This window comes from Notechis scutatus, chromosome 1 (genome assembly GCF_049901735.1).
Source record: "Notechis scutatus isolate UNSWTSFEM ecotype Mainland chromosome 1, rNotScu1.2, whole genome shotgun sequence".
Taxonomy (NCBI): Eukaryota; Metazoa; Chordata; class Lepidosauria; order Squamata; family Elapidae; genus Notechis; species Notechis scutatus.
In genome coordinates this window covers 290732455-290753089 of record NC_142009.1, presented here as the reverse complement: position 1 = coordinate 290753089, position 20635 = coordinate 290732455, and the positions used below count along the sequence as shown (strand labels likewise).

The following is a 20635-nucleotide window of genomic DNA, read 5'->3' as shown; positions in this document are numbered from 1 at the left end:
GATGGAGCAAAATCTGTAACTGACGCTGAACAATCAATTGAAATTGAAAATCTCTAGAACAGGTCTTATGCTTCCTGACTGCCGTTGACTAAAACAGAGCTGGAAGCCTTGAAAGAAAAGGGAGGCGGCGCAGGACGGAAAGGCAAAAGCTCTGCCTTAAGTTAAAAAAGAGAAGAAGCGCGCCGGGAGCAGAAGCCCCGCGTTGGCAGCGCCCCACTGAGGCGGCGGGCGGGCCGAGTGGCGGGCGCTCTCGTCCGGAGGAGAAGCCAGGCTTTGCGGCAGCCGGAGGGGCCGTGAGGAGCAGCTCATCTCCGCCCGTTGCTCTCTCAGGCGCATCCCCATCTCAGCTCTGACTCCGCCTGTGCCGCCGCCGCCGCCGCTCTGCCTCTTGGGCTCCGCGCTGCTTCCAGCCGCGGACGCTCACCCGTTAACCCGAAATTCTCCCGCCGCCGCCGCCCGAGGACCAGTCGAGCGTGCCCACCCGGGGGTCATGCCTACGCCCGCCTGCCTCCGCCCCGCCTGCCTCCAGCTCGGCGGGTGAGGCAGCCTCCTCCTCCTCCTCCTCCTCCCCTGCCCAGGTAAGGCGCCTTCCCTTTCCCCTCTTTTCCGCGAGCGGGCGGCTGTTTTGTGGGACTGCGCTTCCCGAGCAAGCCCGGAAAGTTTCCAGCTTCGTCCCTTCCCTCAAGTCTTTGCTGAGAGCGGCGCGACTGTGGTTGGAGGACGGACGCGGGGTGGGGACGGGGGGGCAGCCCGGGGGAGGGAAGCAAAAGTGGGGAGGGCGAGGAGAGAGTTTCTTCCCCAGTCCTGGACGGAAGTTCGGCGGGTGTCGAGGCGCTTTTCGCCTCGCCCTCGGGAGCCTTGAACGCGCGGGAAAGGTGGCTTCACTTCCCGCCACGCCGAGGAACCTGAGGGCCAGCCCGGGCTGCCGTTACCATGCAAGGTTAGTGGGCTTGTGGTTCCGAAGTCGGGGCTAGTGCCGGGCAAACCCGCTGGACCGGTTTGCCCTAAAATGCTGTTCCTGGGCGGTTGCGCTGCATCCGGGGGAGGAGAGCCCCCTGCCGTTTCCTCGCCCGCCGCGGACGCTGGCCGCTTCTCGCACCTGGTGGAAGGGCTGGAAAAAGGCCGCTTTGAAACGCCGCCTTCGGGGAGCCTGTGCACAACTCAATAGGCGCTGGGCTCTAGCTGGAGACAGGCTTCCGCTTGGGAAGCAAGTCCGATATGTGTGTCCGTTTCAGCCCGAATGGCAGCCTTAGTCTAAAAGCTGAGCAAGGCGCCAGTCCCAGGTCCGGCAGTTACCTTTGTTGAGGAAAAACTCCATAAATCCAGTTTCTGAAGAAAAACCTTGGATTGGAGGAGAGAGGCCCTGTGGACTTCAGAAGGATATCGGGAGTTCCTTGTGAAGTTAATCAGGGAGATGATTGTACTCCGCCATCCATTATGCTCTGTGGAAGAGGAGGGGATTTGAATCCAGAACTGGAAAGTTAAGGTCAAAGCATTGTTTAAACAAGGCTCACTTTGTGGGTATACTTGATATTTAGCAGAAACTCACACCTCAGAAGGGTCGATTCTGGTCCCATTATTCCCAGCTGTGGCTGTGCATTCTGGGCATTGCAGTCTTGGCACCTCTGAGAGCCCCAGTTTGGGGAAGGCTTGTTTGCATCTGATGTATGTAATTTAATTTGAGCCCTTATAAGTTGACATTTCCTGGATGCGCTGGGATCACAATGATTAGAATTCCCTGCCAGATCCAAACTATGTTCAGGGCACCAGATTATGAAGAGCTGGTCTAATCTAAATGATTAATAAGTCTCAAGATATCAAGAGTTGGTGACAGGGAAAGCCTGGAGTCAAAACACATTGAATGAAGAAGCCACAATTAAAAGTATGATAGGAAGACCTGAGGAGCCCATCCTGCCAAACAGGAGCAAGAGCTTATCAGATTTAAGGATAGGCAGAGCCCGCTTCTCTCTCCCAGCTTTGGGATCTATTAACTATTGGACCACAACAGCAGTATTTCTTAAAAGCCTGTGAAGATGTGTTTTGTAGTCTGTTTTTTGCTTGTGTTTCATCATTGCTTTTTGCTCACATTGACTGCAAATTGAATATAAAATTGAAAGCTTGGAAGAATAAACCTTTGGTCCCAGTGATCAACTTAGATTGGACCCTGAATATAAAATTAACACTGGCAAAACAAATATTCATTTTATAAATGGAACTCCGCTGCTTTCTACCTGTCTTCAAGAACATCCATCCCTACACACGTAGGAAGGTGCAGAAGGTTAGAGACACTTCTTTTGCCTGGCTTAATAGCCCCTGTGTTGCTAAAGTCTCATATCCCATTTTCCCCTCTCCTTCAGCTCATCCTGTGAAGCCTGAGCGAACTAAACTCAACCATGTCCTGCCCTTCAGAAGCCTATCTTGCTTCTGAATATGAGATTGGATATCCATCTAGGCTTGTTGCCCTGACACATTTCTAGCTGTTTCCTCCAGGCAGGTTAGTTTTGTCCCAGAGGGTAGTTTTTGCCACTTTACTCAGAGGCAGCAGCTCTTTCTGGAGAATAGCTTTCTCCCTTCCTTGACCCCTCTCATTACAGCAGGGCTAGAGATATGACTATCATCATATAAACTAGCATGGAGTCCTTTGGAGTGTGTGTGTTTGAGGTGGGGGGGAATGCAGCAACTCGGGTGTAAAACCCTGGAAGGCTTTCTTTATCCGACTCTGGGAAGATTGGCTTTATAACAGGCACTTCTTGCGATGGCCCTCCTGCCTTCCAGACTGCTTTGTAGACTAGAATCCTTTCTTCCTTGCAAGAAAAGTCATTCCCAGATATGCTTTCATCTTTATGCCTGGGACTGATTTCTCATGCTGGTTTACCGGATTGTTGCATGCTGATTCATTAATTAATTGTAGCTTTAAAATGTGAAGTTCAAATCGAGTTTTGTTCAAACTCTAAAAAAAGGAAGATGCCTTTCATCACCTATGGAAGTCTGATTATCTTCACATTTCCAAGTGTATGTTTCCACTAAGACGTGCTTAGTGGAAACCTATTTTTTCCCTTTTTCTGTTGAGGATTAAAGTATACTAAATTGGCACCTTGCTTCATTTCAACCATTTGACTGGTTTGAGGAAAGACAATGAATTACACACACTCCTAAATCTTAAATTGATTGCTCTAACTTTGCTAAGATATTCAAAAATCATTCAAAGCTTCATATTTTCAAAATGGAGGGAAATTATACAATTCTATTGGAGAAGGACATACAGCTTTGCAATACACCTATAGCCAATCCCAGTTCAGAATTGTAGGACATAAAGGTGATTAGGTGAGCTCTGTTAGCAGAAAGTATTGAAAGAAGGGTTGGGGCTATGTAGAATCAGTGCTAGAGAAACAAGGCAAGTACTAATTTGGTAAGAATGCATATATCAAAGAAAATGTGGGTTAGGGATAACCTACCCTCAGGTTTCTAGGTGGTAAGTATGTGATTAATATTTAAATTCAGAAAATGGTGGGGTTATATAAAAAGTAATTATATAATCCCCTATAATCATATATAGGAAAAATGCTGTAGTGGTGTACTTAGATTTGTGTAATGCCACAATAGTGATTTTTGTCATTAGTGCACAAGGGATCTGCTGCATGCATTAATTGGCTTGTTTGTCAAGTTTAAATGGTGACAATCCTTCTGTAATTTTTGTGTAAAACCATATATATCAGCTGTCTCCAATCTGGCAATCTCCAGATTGTAACGCTCAGAATAAGCCTGAAGTGTCATGTTGGAGAAGGTTGCTGTATACATAAAAAATGAATGTAAAAAGAGAAATTACATGAGATGCAATTTACATTCTGTGAAAAAGTCTAAAACGAACTCTTTAAAAACAAACATTTTTTGTTTCTGGTAACAGATAGGTTGTAGAATGCAGAACTGAACAGGGACTGCTTAACCTTTTCTGCATCTTCTTTTAGTCCTCCCTCCATAATATCATCTCCACCTGCTCTTCCTAGAACAGTTCCAAAGGCAAATTTGAAAGGGCAAATGTATGGAATTCAGCTAGAGTAAAAGAAGATGGAGACAAATATTTATCATTCGCTTATCCCTAAAAATATCACCTACTTCTTCCTTTCTTTGTCATTTTTTTAAAATTGCAGTGCTTTGAAAAACTCTCATGTTCTTTTCCAGTCTTTTTCAAGCATATGCTTCTAATACCCCTTCTTTCTGAAGTATGTATTTTGAGCATCTGGGAAATTATTTCCCCAGAGAGATGTTTTATGAGGACTTTTATAAGAGAAATATATTTTTGTCAGATTTTGCTTTATTCCCTCAACTTTTTCTTTTTTTAGAAAGAGGTTTTCAGAGGTTGTCTCTGAAGATTACAGATCTGAGAGACATAGACATTTTGTTGAATTAATGGACTACCATGAGTCAGTCCAATATTTGTATTCCAAGTCAACCTACATTCAGTATTTTAGAATAACTTGCATGTTCACAATAATATTTTTGGCATTTCCTCATCTAAAGAGTCACTGTTTCCACTATCTGAATGCAGAAGAGAAAGGGAAAAAAGCAAGAACAGATTAACCACAGTAGAGGAGCAAAGAGATCTATAGAACAAAGAGCCTTGCTTGGAGATTTCTTACCTATGCTGTCTTTAAGTAGGGCTCTGTGGATTTCAAGGAAAAAAAAGTGCTTTGGAGCATGCAATGGTGCTCACATATTCTTGCTGGTGATTCTTTAAACTAGCTGCAGCGTGATTCCAAAAAGAGACATTCAATTGAAATATTTGCTGGGAGGTTGGCATAGGTGTTCTTGTGTACCTTTCTCCTTCAAACTCCAATTTTTCATAGCCCTAATCATTAAAACACCAACTATTCAAGACCTTGGGAGAAAGGAAGGGAATCAAAGCTCAAATATGGAGAGTAGTTTGGCATTTAAAGTGATCAGATTGATCAGTACTTTTCATTGAAGCCAATATAATTTATAACTATGACTGCTGATGTTATTTCAGCATTTGAGCTGAAATATATGAAATATAATAATCATATTCTTCAACCATTGACCGACTGATAGAAAATAATGGTAAAAAAGTGACTGACACGCAGTGAGAAGAAAAATGGGAGACCAGATTTCAAATGAATGTTATACACTTCCAAAGTGTCGAGTTTTAAGTGATTTTTGAGCTGGGTCAGCTGCACTGAGATATATATGGGTATGTGCAGACTTATGCATAGAATACATGGCTAAAGCAAGGAGGTTGTGTGGATTTGCCCAGTAATTCTCAGCAGGTGAACAATCCTCAGAGATCCTCTTTCCTAAGCAAACAGGCCAAAGTTGATTTAGTTTTTCAACCTGTATCCCTACATATACCAGCTATCAGCTGGAGAGATCCTACTAACAATAATGACCAGATCATGATACTGCATGTACTGTGTTAAATAAACTAACCAGTCCAAAAGGCCGTTCAAAGTGCAAACAGGTAAAATGATGATGAATATTTTAAAATGCTGGCCAAGCACTCAAGGATTTCTATGAAGAATATTTTTGTTCAAAAAGTTTGTACTAAAGAGTTGTTGATATTGTTTGAAATGGTAAATAAATACGTTGTTTTCAGTTTAATGTTCTAGTACAAAATTTAGTTTAATGGGGTCTTCATGACTGAAAAGATGGAAAAACATAAACAAATACAATCATAAAATTCTAGTTCAGCAAAAATGTGAATGTGTATTCTCAAAGGCAAAAAAACCTGGAAAGAAATGTGTTTCTTTAATTGGTGAGCTTGCGCTTTTAAAATGTTCATTCAGTAATCCATGATTGTAGAAAGATTGAGAAATCCTCTCTGGAATACTGTCAGATGTTCAGTGCCTGCATTTCAGTCTTTTCCCTGGGGCCCAAGATAAGAAAAAAGAAAACACCAAATACTTTGCAAAGCAGTTCTGTCTGCAGAATTTCACATTTACTTGTTACAGCTTCCAAACCTAGTGGTAAAGGCTGTGATTTGCATGCAAAAAGACTTAGAGGCAGTTGTTGACATTTCCTGTTACAAAGCAAGTAACAGATCAAGGAAAGAGGATCTCTTCCTAAATAGACATTACTGGCCTATGTGGAAAAAGAGTCCAATATCTTCTGCATTTCAAGAAATTTTGCTATTTTACACAAAGATCAATATACACATTTGTATACTCTTAATTTTTGACAGCAGCACTCAGTTGTGGCTTGAATTGACACTTCAGATAATGTTCATATGTTCCCGGTTCATTGATACTAATGAAATTGTTCCACACATTCAGTTGTAGATTGTATAAAATTATTAAATACATTCCAGTAAGAACTAGCCTTTACTCTGTAGAAATGTTTCCTGTATCCTTATATTTCAAAGTAAGAGAAGGCAGAGGTTTGAGAGTTTGGGCAGGTTGAAATCACACTGTTTCACATTCTGGAAAGCAGAAAATTATATCATGGTATCTTATGGATAATTCCTCTTCTTGAAAGGGTGACTGCTGTCTAATGCAATAGGAAAATCATAGAGTGTGGGAGATATCTTCAAGGATGCCTAATCCATCCTGAATTGATACAAGGATTACCAACTTCACCATTCCTGATATACAGCTGTTCGGTTCCTGCTTTAAATCTCTTTTGGAGATCTTATACAGTATTGTCATAGCCTCTTCCATACATGTAAAAAGGGAGCATTTTCCCCCTTTTCTTTGATTGGGGGAATTAATCACTTTGGTGTAGTGGCTAAGGTACCAGGCTAGAAATCGAGAGATCATGAGTTCTGTTCCCATCTTAGCCAGGAAAGCCATCTGGGTGACTTTAGGCTGGTCATACTATCTCTGCCCAACCCACATCACAGGATGGTTGTTGTGGGAAAATAGGAGGATGGGGGGGTGTTAGGCATGTTTGATGCCTTGAGTTTAGAAAAGTAATAAAGGCAGGGTAAAAATAAATAAAATAAAATTATGACATCAATTAGCCATTTGGGTATGACTAATCAGTGACGTTTTACTGTATTTTTATTTATTATATTTGAAAATACAGTGGTATTATGAAGTATCATATACACCCAATAAAACAATGTACTGCTATGTAAACGTATTTCTTTTAATATAAAACAATATGGCAATATAGAAAAAGCCTATAATGCTATTTAATGTTCAGTAATGAGAAAGAGAAAGCCAGATTAGTGTAGGGATTAAGGCATAGGGCTAGAAACCAGAAGACTCTGAGTTCTAGTCCTGTCTTATGCACAAGACTAACAGGGTGACTTGGGGCAGTCACTCTCCCTTAGCCCTAGGAAGGAAGCAGTGCAAACCGTTTCTGAAAAACTTTGCCAAGAAAACTTCAGGGACTTGTCTGGATACTTTCTGAGAATCAGACACAATTGAACAGAAGAAAAAAATGGAAATAAACTATTCATAAAAATAAAGGGTTCTCATTTTCCTTGAATGCTTCCATTTTCTTATATAAACTGATTAATATCGTTGCCAGAAATAACCAATTGGAATATTTTTAGAGTTCTATTTAATAATTAAAACAAACATTCCTGAAACTAGTGCACTTGGGTTCTAGTACACAAAAATGATCTATGTGTAGGTTTGTTGACTGGAAGAATGAATTATTTGATGAATTAGATATACTATAAGGTTTATTTTATTTGTACATCACTGAGGTCCTTGAGCGTCCTTTCTTTTCATTTATATTCCAGTTGGAACTGAACTCTGCATCATTCTCAGTGTCACTTTCTTTAGTAAGCTTATGCAATGTGAATTTCTCTACTCTCACTGAGATTTGCAAGTTATTCAGATTTAGTGTCATTTTTCAATCTCATTAGTTTCTCGTTCCAGTCTTCAGATTTCTACTGGAGCTGCTACATCAGACCAATCTAGACACCTTCCACACCTCTATTCATATACTTTATCTGCATGTGCCTTTTTATATTTACAATCTGTCAGATTTTCAATTTTTATCTCTGAGCCAAATATGCCTAAATAAATATGTTTTTCAAGTAGGGTTGTAGGCAGCAGTTTCATATCCCTGAGCTTTTTTTAACTGTTATTATTTATTGATTTTCTTACACCTAAAGACTTGCTGGTTGCTTCCTAGAAATAGGCAAAATAAGCAAAAAGTCTCACTCCGATTGTTACCACAGAAGCAATAGAGCAGAGGAGAAAATAAACGGGAAAAAGCTGAGGAGGAGAAAGAGCAAACTTGCCTGTTTTATGACCATTATGACCTGGGTCACAGCATGGTTCAATATACTGTATAATTATACCTATGCACACACAGACCTTCCAATATTGTAAGCCATTTTTTCCTGATATACTATGATAAAACTACATTTGTCTCCTTGTCACCATATGTGTCATACACTTGCCAGTATACGTTGGCATATAATTAAATTGGAAAGGACATTTAGTTACCTCCCTTTTATACATCGGAGCTGTTTGCTAGCAGTTGCCTTTCCTAGAACTGGAGATGAACAGGAAAGGAAGAAAGGAGACTTCTGAGAGTGGGGAATTCTGCCATATTGAACATCAACTATCACTGTTTTTATTACAGTGTAATGTTATGAGAGACCTATCTGGGAGTACTTACAACCCAGTTTCGAAGTTCTAACAGTCCCCTCTACAGACACAGTCATGTGGCTACAATGCAAGCACTCCACAACTAGACCTCATTTATGACTATTTGCAATAGTTCTGTGATCTTGTAACGGTGTTTTGCATTGCTTTTGCCAAACACCATCATTTACTTCCAGTTTTCATGGAAGCAAAACCATGCCCATAATAAAACTGGTTTATTTAATGTCTGTTGTGATTATTTACAACTTACCATTTACTTAATGCCTGCCACAAAAAAGTTTGTAAAATCAGGTTGGTCACTTTATGACCATCACAAGTTATGACCATCCATTAATGTTATAACTTGAGCAATACCTGTACAACTTGAAACATAGATTGTGTTGGGGTGTTTTTCTACCAAGCTTTAGTGATAGATGTGCTGCATCAGGCAGCAACAATTAGCATTTAGTTGACCAGGATAAAACTTTATTTGGTAAAAGTTATTGGGTTCCAATGGATTATAAAGCATTTTCCATAGTTGTAGGTCATGACCTAAGTGCACAGAAAATCTGTTTGGTGATGTCAGTCTTTCCTATTATCTTCAGTCTGAGAAGTCTCATCGTATTTGGTAATTGAATCAGAAAACATAGCATTGTCAAATTCAGTATTTGCTGCTTTTGTTGAACACAGAATGTTTATACTAGATTTATATTCTACAACATTAATAGATGAAATACTGTACATATCCTACAACTCCATTTCTGGCACTGTTTTAAAAACCAAGCAGGTAGCTTTCTTTCTTATACAAATATTTGCTCAGGATAAAAAACTTACAACACTACAGAATGAGCTCATCATAATGTGAAATGGCATACTGTACACTATATATCATCAGTGTCATAAAATATAAACTTATAAACAAAATATGTTATTTAAATTCATAGATTAAGTTCTAAAAATCCTGGGGAGTGATATAACCTTGCGTAGATCCCATATTTCCAGTTATATTGTTATAAAAGTAACAATTCAGCAGGACCGAAATCAGAAATAAGGATGTTCCTTATTAACAAGGATTTTAGACATAGATGAAAATGGAAAGCTGAAAATATTGTGATATTTCTTGACTAAAAGTTTAAAAATAAATAATAGGAGATTGTCACTGGTTTTTATGTCATCTGTGCTTCATAAAAGTCCTCATAGGATTTTCTCAGCAATTGCATTTTGATTTAGTAGAGTAAACTATTCTCACCAGAACATCCTGAAGACAAATACTGTTGAACATCTGTCATATTTTTAAAGGGAAATTTATTCATATGTGTTTTAATTATTTTATCACAAAAATACCTTTGTATTGATGGTCTACAATTGTAAAAAATGCAAAATTAAGTCTTCATCTTGCAAAAGTGCAAGAGTGAGTTATAGTACATGAAGCTGAACTTTGTTAGACCTCTTTTTATTATAAGTGGATGTTTGTAAAGTGTGAGTGGAATTTTAGGGTCATGTGAGAATGACCCTAAATCTGTGATGGTGAACTTATGGCATGCATGCTGGAAATGGCATGCAGAGCCATCTCTCCAGGCACGCCAGCCATCACCTGTTGCTCTTCTGGGTTCCAACATGTACATGCATGATGGTCAGCTAGAGCACCGGAAACTGCAAGAGTAGGTCCATGGCGCACATGTGTGTGCTGGCCAGCTGGTCTTTGCATGCACATGCGCATTAGAAACTGGAAGACCAGGTGGCTGATGCTCATGCACGCACCAGAAAGTTGAGCTTCTGGTTTCCAGCATACGCACTGGGAGTTACTCTTCCTTTTTCATGTGTGCTCCTGTTTCAGCACTCGGTGCTGAAAAGGTTCATCACTATTGCCCTAAATCATCAAAAATCAAAGTACACCTTCCTGTAAGTCAGAGATACTGCCATTGGAGAAAGTCCACTACAAAGAAAAACTTTATTTCCAGTGAATAATAATATGCTCTCTTACTTACTGTAAATTTCCCATTTTTGTACCTTATTTTGGTATTCCTGCTAATATCTAACTTAACCAGCAAAATGCTGTGGACATAATATACGTGGACTTTAGTTAAGGCATTTGACAAAGTAGACCACAACCTATTACTTGATAAGATAGAAAAACACCGGTTAGATAGCATTACCACCAGATGGATTCATAACTGGCTCACCAACCAGACTCAATGTGTGGTCTTCAGTGAAACTACATTTACATGGAGGTAAGCATGTAGTGGGACACCCAAGACCCAGTACTCTTCAACATCTTCATAAATGTTTAGATGAGGGAATAGAAAGGGAATTCATCAAATTTGCAGATGATACCAAGCTGGGGGGAGTAGCCTACATTTTAGAAGATAGGCTCAAGATCCAGAAGGATCTTGACAGATTTGAACATTAGGCTCTATCCAAAAAAAAACAGGGTGAGAAAAGTAAGGTTTACACTTAGGCAAGAAAACCCAAATGTACAGGTACAGAATAAGTGACTTAACAGCAGTAACTATGAGGGACATCTAGGAGACCTAGTGAACAACCATTTAAATGTAAGCCAGCAGTGTACTACAGCTGCCAAAAAAAGCCAATACAGTCCCAGACTACATCAACAGAGGGACTAGATCAAGATCACATGAAGTATTAGTACTGCTTTATAATGGTTTGGTAAGACCACACTTGGAATACTGCATCTAATTTTGGTCACCAAGTACAACAAAGATGTTGAAACACTAGAACAGGGGTGTCAAACTCAACGCCCAGGAGCCAGATCTGGCCCACAGGGTGCTTAGATCTGGCCCATGGGGCCACCCTGGAAACAGCAAAGGACCAGCCCATGGTGCCTCTGCGGGCAGCCTTCCCGAGCTCTGTTTCTGCTGGCAGAGGATTGCAGGAAGCCGTCGCAGCCAAAAATGAGCTCGGAGCCTATTTTCACTGGCAGAGCACTCAGGCCACTACAGGCACCCCACTGGTCATGCCCACCCCTGAGGTCAAACACAACAGTGATGCAGCCCTCAGTGAAATCAAGTTTGACACCCCTGCACTAGAAAGAGTGCAAAGAAGAAGAACGAAGACGATTAAGATCTAAAGGCTAAAACATATAAAGAACGGTTGCAGGAACTGGGTATGAAAAGAAGTACTAGAGGTGACAGTATAGCAGTTTTCTAATATCTAATCTAATATCAAAGAAGAGGGGGGGTCAACCTTTTCTCCAAAGCACCTAAGGATAGGACAAGAAGTAATGGATGGAAATTTATCAAGGAGAGAGCCAACCTAGAACTAAAGAGAAATTTCCTGACAATAGCAACAATTAATCAATGGAATGGCTTGCTCTAGAAGTTCTTGGTGCTCCATCACTAGAGATTTTTAAGAAGAGACTGGACAACAATTTGTCTGAAATGGCATAGGATCTCCTGCTTGTGCAGGGCATTGGACTAGAAGACCTCCAAGGACCATTCCAACTCTGTTATTCTCTTAAATACATTATCTACTCTTACGTTTATTTCTATGTCTTCTCTTACAATATAACATTCCCTTATTCTACATTTTGCTGTCTGGGGTTTTTAGTCCTTTAATGTCCCCTTATAGTTTATAGGTTATAGTTTAATGGCTTAACTATAACCTAGCCCAATACTGTACTAGGCCAGTATTAAAAAGTGGCTCAGCCCCATTAAAACTACTGTACTATTTCTTTCTAACAATATTACTGAAATTCCTACATTCTTGATACTTTCCTATTATATTGTTTCTTCTGTTCTTCCTCTTTTTCTGTAGTTAATTGTACTCCATAGGAATGATTCTTGTTCTTCGTCTTACATTTGTTTTATCCATAACATGCTTCCCAGTTGGTTCCATTCATCTTATTTCCATTTTAATTCTATACTCTGTATTTAGCCTTCTTTATGAACTCCTTTCACTTTTTGCCTCCACCTGGATAGGTGCATCCAGCCCAGTCACTCCTCCTATACCTAAAATAGATGACTCATCCTGGTTTCACCTGTACCTGCTGCATCTCCCCCATTTCAACTTTGTCAATGGCTTGTGTGTATCTAGTCTATTTGGCTCTTCCAGCATCTTTTATGTTTCGTCCCTTCAATATGGGAGTTAAAATAACCTCCCTTCCTTTCTCAACCTTGTTGTCTCTTGGAATTTGCTAGTACCTGGATGGATCACTTTGCTGCTGTTATCTAAGTTGCCTACCAGCACCTGCCTTGCTTTCTACTGTACTCCACCATTGGCCCTCCATTCTTTCCTTTTTCCTACAAGACTTCCTATGCCAATGTCCAGGCTGGTCTTCAATTTGTTTTCCTTTTGACGCTGCTTTTGCTTATGAAAGATGGCCAATCAACATTTGGTTATTAGCAGAGTAAGGATGAAAATATCAAAGTATTAGTTTTTGTTTTTCAGAGTGGTAGTATGAAATGTTTCTTTCTTACTTTTTTGTACCTGAAAAATCATCTGAGAAAAACAGGAAAGATAGGGAGGAAGGGAGGGTATCATGTATGGAGAGAAACTATACAAGAATACAGCCAAAGGCAGCAAGAAATACTTTAAGGGGTTGCAAAAAATAAAGAGTAATTTGGATGGAAGTAAAATATTGTTTCAGGAGTAATAAAGAGGGCTATAGAAGGAACCTTCAGCAGGGTGAATGAAAGTAAAGGGAGATTAAGTAGAAAAGTGGATATCCAATAATTTTAGAGATTTATCATGCAATAATAATTTAAACTGTACAACTGAAACAAACAATAGAAACATTGGTGTCCAAGAAAAAAGTAGTGAAAAGGGAGGCATATATATTGTGTGAATGTTAAAAGTAGCTCCAGGGGTAAAGAATGTAACTATAGAAAGGTTGTTGCTGCCCAACTTACTTAATATGCATGTGAAGACTGCATTCTATGCTGACAGAAAGGCAGCATGAATGAATGCTGAAATTATAAATGGAGTAGTTTCTTAAGTATGTCTGGGAAGCCTTGGCAGAATTCTGATCAAAACAAGGCAAGCAACATTTGTGAAATGCAATGTGACTTTATGTAAAGCTGGAGTTATGCAGCTCAGATTTTTGCTCTTCAACACATCACTATATAAATGTGGAAAAAAAAGGATTAATGTATGTTTGTTGATTTATATAAAGTAAAAGGATTTTAGTTATGAAATATTCTGCAAAAATATGGAGTTGAAGGTTAGGATGCTGAATATGATAAAAGTGATATATGGTGGAAGTAAAATATGTGTGGTGGTAAATAAATTACATAGCAAGTGAATCAACATTGCTCAGGGAATAAAAGAAGACGGTGTTCTGTTGATTTATGTATTTATAAATGTTATCAGGAATGCTTATGTAACACATTAGAAGTGCATTAATGGAAAATATGAATACACACGTACTTTTACCTCAGAGGGAGCTGTGCTGTTTGCTGAGAACATGAATGGCTGATAGCAAGTACTGGATGCAACAAGTATGATAATTACTGTTGTTTTTTTTTATAAAAAAAATTTTTTCGGGGGAATGGAATGAACATTTGCAAGCTATATATTAATGCTGAAAAACCAGAAGTATATAGACAGTATATGTGTATTTTGGTAGATTATTTAGTACTAAGGATGAGAAAGTAATTAGAATAATTTTAGACATTCCAGTGTTGATAGAAATTGAATGGATAGTAAATGGTTTGCTGCAAGGGATGAATGATAGTTAAAAGAAGCAAAATATGGTATTGAATGCCAGCATGCTTCTATCCACTTTGATATGTGGAACTAAACATTGTGAAACATAAGGATATTTCTTGTCTTTTTCTTCCATTCAACCTTACATGATACTCAGAGACTACCTGGACAAGTCCCTGCTGTTTTTTTTGACAACTTTTGTGTTTTTCCATTGCCTCCTTCATAGGACAGAGAGAAAGTGACTGTCAAAGTCACTCAGCTGACTTTGTATCAAAAATAGGAGTAGAAGTCACAGTTTTCCAATTTCTAGCCTGATGCCTTAACAGGTAGTCCTCAAGTTACAGCAGTTCATTTAGTGACCATTCGAAGTTACAACATCACTGAAAAAAGTGATGACTATTTTTCACACTTATGATTGTTGCAGCATCCCTGTAGTCACATGATCAAAATTCAGGTGCTTGGCAACTGGTTCATATTTATGATGGTTGCAGGTCATGTGATAACCCTCTTGCAACCTTCTGACAAGCAAAGTCAATGGGAAAGCCAGATTCACTTAACAACCGTGTTACAAATTTATCAACTGCAATGATTAACTTAACAACTGTGGCAAGAAAAGTCATAAAGTAGAGCAAAACTCAGTTAAGAAATGTTTCACTTAGCAACATAAATTTTGGGCTCAATTGTGGTCGTAAGTTGAGGACTACCTGTATATCACACTAGCTCTCCTGTAATACTGTTTACTACAAAAGGGAATCGTTGGTGGCCATGTATGTATGGTAATGTTATTTTAACCCTATTTATGACTTACACTATAACTTAAAGGTGATTCCTCAGTCAAAATGGCAGAAAACAATGCAGCCAATTTTCAGCAATGACAGTTAAAAGGAATTCCGAGGTCTGCAAAAGAAAAACGCCATACAACCCTGGGGCCACAGGATGCTCACCCTTGGCATATATATTAACATATAGAAAATTTATGCAAATCTATAGCCTTTTTTGTTCTAATTCATTTCCATTATGATGCATTCACAGACATCCTAATTCTAATGGGCTCAGTAGGCCTTATTTCTGGAATCACAACACAAGTACATTATTTTTCAGCACTTCTAGCAAGCAAGAGAATTTCTTCCCTTCTCTTCTTTTACTCTGAAAGAAATTCTTTTATGTTCCAACCTTTGAATTTATGAAACGTGTTTCAGAAATTCCAAGAGCTCCATGAATATATGCTGATTTTAAAATAGAATGTATGGTTTTACACTTGACAGCAGAATAAATCTAAAAATAAATAGTTGCTGATATGTTCCTTAAATATTCTGTATTATTATTGTTACGCAGCAGTAATGTATTCTGGTTATGCAAAGATAATTATAGCAATACTCCCTGTCATCTGAGGGATGAAATAAAGAACAATGGTATCAAAAAATAGAGAATAATTTAAAAGGTAGATAAAAGGAAACCTAGTTATACAAAAGACAACATAGTGTTCTAATGAGTAGAATGCATATATATCTAAAAATAAATATGTGCCACCAATCTGACTATCATTTGCTCATTTTTTTAAAAAAGGTTGATGCATAAAAGATAAGGCAAGTAACAAGTTATTCAAATCAATTTATAATTAGTCTTATGACTAAAATAATAATAGGAATAGCAAAAGCAACAAAACTATCTGCTATAAAGGTTCATTCTGGCCCGAGATGGAAAAAAGTAGAATTTGGCAGTATTGGCATCTGGACAACATGATCATGATATAATTGTGCAAACGATTATTTGATTAATACATCAGATGTGGTGAAAAAATGATACAAGTACATAATTCAAGTCATTTGTGCAATGATAATTGTGATAAATGCAACATCATTTGCTTACCTCTCTCCTGCAGATATGGATGCTTAGAAGAAAAAATATCTCTGCATAATTCCTTTCCAAATTTCTTTTATTTTTCTTTTAATGAAGAATGTTAGGACAGTGTCCTATTGAACCATAGTCTTAAGAAGTAACAGAAAACCAAACAAGAATTCAATATTTGTGCAGATTCTTGTCCTTCTTCCTTTGGATTATGCCTTTTATATTTTCACATCAATCCCTGAGTTCTATTTTAAATGACACAAATTATATTCAATGTCTTACATTACAAAATTTGAACTTGTGAAATATGATTTCCAGGGCTTTCTCATGAAAATATGGGAAGAGAGGTCCTGGGAAGAGAGATGTTGAATAATTCACACTTCTTTCAAGTCTAGCTGCTATAATGCTTGGTGACTCAGCTCAAGTTAAAGCTTTGCCTAATACTTCCTAGCTAACTGTACATGCACGATTCCATCTTCACTTTTGTCCAAACAAAATCCAACACTCTTGCTTTCCCACCTAAGCATCAGCAGCTCTACTTACTCAGGGCAACTAACTGCCTTTGGCTGAAGCAATGCATGCTTTGACAAAGTGGATCAGAGACAATAGATAAAAATTGTGATCCATGGAATAAGTGGTATAGCAATATTACCTGTGAGTTTTGATTATATATGATAATATAATATTTATACGTGATAATGTAAAATAAAAAGAAACTCAGCTATGGAGATTTTTGAACCGCTTGATTTAAAGGTGCTCCAATGAAATATAAGTGGAGGAGTTCTGTAGGACAAGGAAACCCAGAACAATCTGCAAATAGGCATGATGCTCACCAAGGGATCAAATGTATGTCATGGACTTCAGAGATAAGTGGTGGCATGAATATCTGGGGGAGGTTTGCACACAATAACGAATAATGCATGCAATCAGCATACAGTTCACAAACACAAGCTGTTTCACATTTGCTAGGAGCAGCTGGCCAATCTTATTCCAAACCCAGCAACAAGCTTTTTATGAGGACACTGCTCTTGGCAAAATAATGCAGTACTATTTCAACTCAAGTCAAAGGCACTTTGCCTGCATGACAAATACGTGTACATAAATTTAACATATCCTGTGTATCTCTTCAGAAGAGTCATGATGTTAGGATTAGAATGCTAAACTAGTACTGTAGTATGAAGCAGAACTGATGTGGACTTCTGGATTGGAAAGGTGTGGTAGTAAAGATGACAGAACAAGAATGCTTATTTAGCAAAGTCTAGAACAATGGCCCCCAACCGATCGGCACTAAAGACTGTTCCGTGGAGAGAGGTTTTTCCACAGACCGGAGGGGGTGTGGTTTTGTGTGCTGCCTGCATCCTGTTGATGGGGCTTCACTTAGTTGTGTGGCCCGGTTTCTGGCATGCCACAGACTGGTGCCAATCCATGGACCAGGGGTTGGGGATCCCTGGTCTAGAATGTTTACTTTGACAAATAAAGGGCCTCCCTATAGGAATATTCGTTCAAGAACTAAGAATTACATAATTCCTAGTTTCTGGAAAAGTTCTTATACACAGGCAGAAAAATCAAAACCATATGAACTTAACAGGCATAGCTGGAAGTATAAACACAAAGCAAGGCATGAATATCCCAGAACCAAAACCTGAGTTAACTAATCCACAAGAAAATCAGCATGGTGTAGTTGTGAATATAAGTTAGTGTTTCTCTATTTTAATATGTGTGGAATTCCATTCCCAAAATTTTCTAGCTAGCTGATATAAGGTACTGGATGAGGATCAAGAAGTGCACATTTGAAAGCCACAGCCACAACCCAAACTTGATAACATAAGTTATGACTTATTACAAGCCTTGTATGTAGGACATGGTAATCTGTCAGTGTTTCAACTATATGATTGATAAGTGTATACAAAGAAAAGCCATATTGATTTAATAAGGAAGATATCTGCAGTTGACTTCAGTTAAGACCTGTTGTGCATCTAAAATCTTAGTGACTGGAAGAAGAAGAAAGTAGGAAATGGTTGCAAATACTGAGAATGTAGCACATAATTTTAAAAAATAGTAGCCTCCTCTGTTGTGACTATTCAGATCAGTTCAAGGCACTTGGTGAAAACATTCATTTAAAAGTAAATGCATACTGAGTATATAAACAAAGTATTAAGGTCAGGATTTAGTTTGCTTACTCTTAGCAACCAACTGTTACTGAACTCAGTTGATTTCACTTTCACACTTTAAAAATTATGCACCTGTAGTTATTTTGTTGGCTTTATCTTATTTGTTTTGCTAATTAGGTTCATAAACCAAACAAGCTAATGTTCTAAATTGTATTCCAATTTACATCTCTGTAGTAAGATCCTTTTGCCTTACTATGGCTGCTTTTATGGAGGCAATAATGTCAGATTATCAAACTGTTCTTTTATGTTAACTAGCACAAGAAACCACACTGGATCTCTTTTAAAAGCCACCCAGCAGATGTTCCTGTAAATATAAAAGATACTGTGGCCATCTATGTGCTTCAAGGTCCCTATAGGCATTCTAGAATGGGAGATTCATTAAGTACTTTGTACACCATCATACACAGTTGGTGGGCTGCCTTCCTGCCAGCTCAGTTGAGTTACTATTAGACTGGAATTCTTTCAACCTGATTGTATGATCTCCTGCTTGAAAGTTTGAAGTGAATGGATCTGCAATATGCTGAATAACTCATATTGTGGTTTAATATGGGCTTACAGTTTATCAGTTTTTATTCAGTAAATTTGCATCTGTTACTCTTTTATCTGCATCATATGGAAATGATTTACAGAAGCTGTACTCTTGTTGTGGGAATATGATATTTTCTAAGTGTTCAACATAGAGTATTTTGCAGTTCAAGAAGTTGTACTCTTTTTGCAAAACTGGAATTTACTAGTGAGCAGTGTGTGTTATGTTATTGCACAAGTATAATAGTCACCTTACTATCTATGACCACCATTAGCAACAATACATGCAACCTCATTAAAACTAAACAGTTTTATAACTTCCTTTTTTTAACTTTCTGGGTTCCCCTGCGTATACCAGTTTTATCATATGCACATGGAACTGTTTCTACCTCTTCAGTTCATTTTTTATCTTTGACTTTTTTTAAAAAAATCCTAAAATTAAAAGCTTTGCTGTCAACAATTTTCTAGCTGTACAAACCTGGCACCCCCAATTTTACCCCATTTCATTAAAACAGCACAATAGTAAGGATTCTGAAAGGCAGGATAACTATCATAACCCCCCAGGAATGTCCAGACATTTTAATTCATGAACAGCAGCAACAGATGTTTCCTAAGTCAACAAGGTGCAGAGCCTGGGATCAAAGGTGCAGAGACTGGGATCAAAGCCATCCAAGTTATTTGGTGTTACTCTTGATCATAGAAATATAAGAATGACAAATTAGCTATCTTCAGTTAAGAATCTAAGAATATGATGTCTTTTGAAAATACATAGAATCTGTTGCTTGAGACAACTGTCTCATTCTGCCTATGGGTGTCTGTCAATGGCAAGTCTATTACTTTTGTCCTCTAGGTAAAATTTCACTACTAATGTTAGATCAGAGTGGGCAAGCTAGAATTTGTGGGCCACAGAAAGCCCTGAATCTCTCTGAATCCCTTACCAACCAATGCTGAAATCCAGTCTCCACTGGATTTCCTTTTTCTTTTCTTTTTATATACTGCTAAATGTAATACTCTCCCAAATGAGGAAGATGGGCCCCAACCAGAGGTGGTATTCAGCAGGTTCTGACCAGTTCTGAGAGCCGGTAGCGGAAATTTTGAGTAGTTCGCAGAACCGGCAAATACCACCTCTGACTGGCCCTGCTCCCATCTATTCTCTGCCTCCCAAGTCCCAGCTGACTGACTGGTCTTTTGTTGCCCTGCACAGGAGAAAAGAGCTGGAAAGCAGGTTAATGGGGTGGGGAAGGAATGGAGATTTTACAGTATCCTTCCCCTTGAGTGGGGTGGGAATGGAGATTTTGCAGTATCCTTCCCCTGCCATGGCCACCAAGCCACACCATACCATGCCCACCAAGCCATGCTCACAGAACTGGTAGTAAAAAAAAAAATTGAATCCCACCACTGGCCCCAACGTCTACTGTGCTCCCAGTCGTGATGTGTTGTCAAGTCTTCCATAATCATTCTTGGCATGGGTCACATTTTAGGTTATTATGGGCTAGAAAGAACATAGTTTTATTCTCTAGTATCCAGATTTGTATTTGAGGAATAGCATTGCCACAAATCAGTAATGTCTATGTCCCAGAAAACCAGAAATACCAAGAAATTTGCTGACATTAATTTAAATCCTGATAAATGCTGAACTCGGTTTTCTTCTAAACAAACAGCTCAAAGATATGGTAAAAATTTAAATGAAAAAGTCCACTGCACCACTTTAAGCCACAGGCAGAGAATGCATAAAAGGCTCTGGCACATTCCCAATGAATCAGATTGTGGATTGGAGGAACATCCAGCCAGGCTATATATTTCCTTTTCAAATGCTGTAAAAAGCTTTGGGGCTATTGACCAGTAAAAGCTCCACATAATTATACTGAT

The 20635-nt window shown here is 38.7% G+C and overlaps 1 protein-coding gene across 1 annotated transcript in view; it reads left to right on the top strand.

Annotated features, from left to right (window-relative positions):
• The first annotated feature begins 372 nt into the window (after positions 1-372).
• SYNDIG1L (synapse differentiation inducing 1 like) overlaps positions 373-20635 on the top strand; it is a 42999-nt gene continuing 22736 nt past the window's right edge. The window contains exon 1 of the mRNA XM_026664270.2: positions 373-578. The gene's annotated coding sequence lies outside the window, so the exon portion shown is untranslated. The remainder of the gene's footprint in view (positions 579-20635) is intronic.